The following is a 5,071-nucleotide window of genomic DNA, read 5'->3' on the forward strand; positions in this document are numbered from 1 at the left end:
TGCCCCCAGCGGAGGGGGATGCAGGAGGATCCACCGTGTCACCGGTGGAGGGGCTGCAGAGGGACATGCCATGACATGGGGGGTGTGGGGGGGTCCCTGCTGTGACACGGATTAGGGAGGTGCGAGGGGACCAGCCGTGGAGGGGACTGCGGGGGAAGCCACTGTGACCCGGCTGAAGGATGATGCACATCCAGGTGTGCCCAGGTGTCCCGAGCTGTGGCCAGATGTGCACACACAGGAGCACAACCCCAAAACGCAGATGTGCCCCCCAAAAAGCAGATGTGCCCCCCAAAATGCAGATGTGCCATGCCATGGGTGGAAGGGTCTGTGGTAGGACCACTGTGCCATGGGTGGAGTGGGCTGCGGTGGGATTTCCTGTGTCACACGTGGAGGGGGCTCCTTGGGGACGCACCGTGCACTGGGTGGGTGGAGGGGCTGCTTGGAGACCCACAGAGACACAGCTGTAGGGGCAGCATGGGCACCCACTCTGGGTTCCACGAGTGACTCTCTGTGCACACCCTGGCAGAGAGGGGTCACAGGAATGAAGGGTCTGTGAGAGGACCCACTGAGTGCACCCAGCACGGAGGGCCATGAGTGGAAGGGGTCTGTGTGGGCACCCACCATGTGCCCCACACTGTGGAGGGGTCACGGGTGAAGCAGGGTTTGTGTGGGGACCTGTTGCTGCCCACTCCCGAGGGGTGCTGCAGAGGTGTTCAGGGCTGGGATCCATCCAGAGACCCACAGGCACCACAGGGATCCCTGGGAGGAGTGGTGGCTCGGCAGGGACACCTTGGGAACAGGCTGGCAGGGCACCAGGTTCAGCGGGGTGAATGGTGGCACAATGGGGCAGGACCCCCCTCCCATGGACAAGGAGCTCCCTGCTTTGTCCTTGTCAAGGAGGACATGGCCTTCCAAAAGGGCTCCCCACAAACAGGAGGACTTCAGTCGTGCAGTGGGAAGACCCCTGACACAGCCACAAGCATTTGAGGGACAATACTGCCTGTCCACCAGGCCTGGGAATGATGGAAACACGAAGGGGGGGCCCCCCAGCCCCCCAAGGCCTTGCAGCGGCTCCAGGCACAGCCAGGCTCGGTGAGGCTGCTGGGGCTCAGCTCCCCACCCTTGGCTCGGTGCCCCAGCAAAGCCCCCTCCTGCAGACTGGGAATGCTGGGGGGGAGCCGTGGGACAGCCCTGCTCCCGGGCTGGCCTTTCTCATTGAAATGAGGAGGATTCAGCGCGGAGGGAAGGAGGGAAGCATTGACAATCGCTGCCCAGCTCCCAGCCAGCCGGGCTGGGCGCTGAGCGTGTGAGCGCGCCGTTCTCCCCTCGCCCCTTTCTTCTCTTTGAATCAAACCAGATGTCTCCCATGAAATGAGATTGCCGGAGCTCACACTGGAGAGGGACAATGCAGAGGGATGCGAGGCTCCCGCCGAGCCACACCGCGCCGCGCAGCTCTGGCAATGAATGGCCACGGCGAGGGCTGGGGGGGGGTGGCACCGCTGCCTTGTCACCGGGGCTGGACCTTTCCACCCCCCCCTGCATCCTGTGCGATTTGCTCTCTCTGGCTCTGGCATCCTTACGGGAAGGTTTTTTCTTTTTCCCCCACCTCCCTTTTCTGGGTCTACCAGCAGAAGATCTCAGCTGCGGCTAAACTCGGCAGATGGGGCACCCGGCACAAGGAGATGGCTCATCCACTGACTCAGCCGGTAAGGTGCTGCTGGAGCTCTCCCTGTGAGTTTGCCCAGGCACTTCGGGAAGGGGAAATTTTTGCTTTCGGTTCGTTTTTGGCATCCAGGTTTCCTGATGTGCAGTACAAACTCAGGGAGATGCTGGGAGGGGCAGGTCCCCTCTGCGCAGGACCCAGCGTGGAGCTGAGGCGGGTTGGAGCTTCTGGTGGCTGTGCTGTAGGTGTGCACAAAAAAAGAGGGGAAAAAAGTAAAGCTAAGGGCAGGAGAACCCACCCACTGCTGTGTTTCATGCAGTTCATTTTCGTCAGTGTCCTGAATTGGGCTTTATTTCTTTTTTCACTGTTGTGTGGTCATGGGAGTCCTGAGAGTGGCAGTTTGGGATGTTTTCCTTCGTGGCAGTTTGGGATATTCCTTCTTCTAAGAGTTGTCTGTACTGGGATATGATGGATGGTGGCTTCACAGGGCACACACACATCCCATGGCAAGTTGTAACACGGGCACTTGGCTGGGTGTGCCCCATAAAATGGCCAAAAATGTGCATTTAATGCACATGGACGTTCACACACACACACTGCTGGTTCCCTTCACACACCTGCTGGCTGTGGTTCACTCCACACTTACAACCAGGTGAAATTAAACTCTTGTGTGTGTGTGTGTGTGTGTGTGTGTGTGTGTGTGTGTGTGTAAGCACATGTTACAGGTGTAACACACAGAATTATGTACACTGAAATATCCCATAAACCACATGTGTGTATCTGTGAGGTATTTGTGTGCACACACGTCTCCATGCAGGGGTGTTCCCAGTGTGGGGGAGGACTGTGTGCATGCCCATGTGCTGGTGGTGGGAATTTAAAGGTGTTCTGCCCTGTAAATTCTGGACTTTTCACTTGTCGAAGTTGGATCTTATGTGTGAGCAATGCCTGCTCTGGAGGCAGCACGTCATTTTAGGGATGTGGTTTTGTTCCACTTCCATTTTAAGTTCTGTCAAAGAGGTCTTAGGAGAAGAAAGTGCTCCTGGAAATCAGAAAGTGAAAGGAAAAAAGGGAAAAACTGTGGATCTCCAGCTCTGAGCATTCCAGCAGCATGAGCCAGGCCCAGAAATCACCAAACTGACTAAAAAGTTTGTGTGAGTCAAAAAAAAACAAAAAACAATTTCAAATTGAGTTTCTTCTCATTTGCGTTCTCCTGGGGCTGTCGGATTTCACTCTGGTTACATCACCTTGCTTTTCTGCACAGCCACAAGGTCTAGAAACTTACTTTAAAAACCAAAAATTCATACTCAGGCAGATTCACATGACTCACAGAGCTGGGAATTTACGGCAACCAGAAACGCTCCTAGAAAAAAAATCACAGGAATTGGCAACATGGGCAGTGACTAATCCTGATGGGTCCCTGATAGCAGCATCTCTCAGTTCATACAATATTTTGGGGGCGTAGCTGGGCTACAACCAAGACTTTGATCCTCTTCCCAGTGATAGCAGCTGCTTGGGAATGATCTTACCTCCCGTCTGGCATTGCTGCCTCTGGGGAAGCTGGATTTCAGGAGTAATTCAGGTTAAAGTTAGCTCTGCCAGGTGGCTTCAGCTGGAGTAGGTCATAGGGGCTCACGTTGTGGAGCTGTTGGGGGCTGGATCATTCCCAGCTCCCTGGATAGAGAGGTAAAAGGTTCTTTTTGGGGGGCAGGTAGTGCTGGGTTGCGAGGGAGGATTTCGCCATGGGTGTAGTCTCTGCACAGCTCTATCCACTCAGCGAACGCCCTGCCGAGGTTTTGGCAGAAACTCAGTGTTTCTAGTTAAAAAGCGGGTATTTCCAAATGTTTTAAAATCCACATCCTGAATTACTGTCAAGGGGAGGAAAAAAAACTATTAATTAAAGCCATGGATGGCGGCAGAGTCCTTGGAGCAGAGAGGTTGGGATCAGGCAGAGGCATCACGTGCCCCTTGCCGAGGCAGGAGGCTGCAGAATGATCAAAGAAAAGGGAGAAACTGCAAACTGCAGCTGCTGCCGGTGCCAGAGCCATCGGGAGGGGTGGCCGGGCACCAGGGCTGGTGACAGAAAGTTCTGTGGGAGGCAGGAATAAAGCTGACATTGACTGAGGAGGTGCCAGCAGCCTGTCCTCAGGCAGAACAGCGGCTGAGAGTCACCATCAAGAGCTAACGCAGGGAGAAACTTTCTGGATGAATTTGTGTCATCGATGTGAAGGCGAATTTGGCACTTCCCAGTGCTGCATCCCTCTGCCCACCGACAGGACCCAAGCCTGGGGGAAAGGTGGCAGCTCCTAGGAAAGGTTTGATGCTGTGGAAACATCCCACGTCCCATAGACTGAGGTGATGAGCTGGTGGTGGGGAGGACAGGGGGAGCAAACACCTGCTTGGAACCAGGACACCTTTTTTAGGCTTTTCTTCATTTTCATCTTGCATAGAATCATAGAATATCCCGAGGTAGAAAGCTCAAGCTGGGATACCACCGCCACGAGTGCTTTGAGACATCATATCCCTGTCCTGGGACAGCTCATTTCAAGAACTGCTCAGGTGCACATGAAACAGAAGAACCCCAAAGCTGGGAGGCTCTAAGGGCTCCCTTCCACTCTGAGCCCACGTGCTGGCCATTCCCTGCAGGACTTGGTTCAGGGCCAGTCCATGGTGGCCAATCCACCTGGGATGTCCCTCCATCCCTGTCTGTGTCCATACAATTCATCTGCTGCCTGTTGACATTAAACCTCTTTGCTTTGTCAATGGGTCTGGCAGCAAGAGGAGTCTCACTATCCGTGGAAGGATCCTGAAGTGCTTTGCAAACATTTGTTAATTAAGCTGTTCTATGAGATAAGTAAATTAGCGCAAAGCCTGATCCAAAGCTCCTTGAAGTCCATTGGTTTTGGTGAGCCCAGGTCCATGGGATCAGGCCCAGGAGAGCAGCTTTTAAAACCCCTCAATTTTGTTAAGAGCTCAGCATATTGGCTGCAGATGGGTGCTAAGCTACAGGGACAATCTGGCGCTGGGATGGCGGGTGCCGCACCCTTGGCAGACTTGGTTGTGTTCATAACGTGGAGGGTTTGGACTTCCCGTCACCAGGGGCTTGTTTTTAAAACCTTCACTAAGGTTGCTGAAGAAACTTCTGCTGAAATCTGGATAATTTTAGGTCTGGGGTCAAAAAGGGGTGTTCAGTTTCAAGGTCACACTCTCCCCTTTTTCCTGCTGCTTATACATGTAGCTCATTTTCCAAGGAACACGTTTTCCTCCTGTTGGAATTCCATCTTCTGCAAGCAGATAATTCCCGATTTCAATTTCCAGACCATCAGAATTACCACGAGTTTCCTTGGGTATATCCTCTTTTGAATTTTGTCCAGGGGCATGTTGGGCTTTTGGCACTTACCTGTGTCTGAA

At 53.8% G+C, this 5,071-nt stretch overlaps 1 protein-coding gene across 1 annotated transcript in view; it reads left to right on the forward strand.

Moving 5' to 3' along the window:
• Nucleotides 1-1,287: 1,287 nt before the first annotated feature.
• Nucleotides 1,288-5,071, forward strand: part of LMNA (lamin A/C) — a 54,208-nt gene continuing 50,424 nt past the window's right edge. The window contains exon 1 of the mRNA XM_005429388.3: nt 1,288-1,706. The gene's annotated coding sequence lies outside the window, so the exon portion shown is untranslated. The remainder of the gene's footprint in view (nt 1,707-5,071) is intronic.

This window comes from Geospiza fortis, unplaced genomic scaffold (genome assembly GCF_000277835.1).
Source record: "Geospiza fortis unplaced genomic scaffold, GeoFor_1.0 scaffold387, whole genome shotgun sequence".
Lineage (NCBI taxonomy): Eukaryota > Metazoa > Chordata > Aves > Passeriformes > Thraupidae > Geospiza > Geospiza fortis.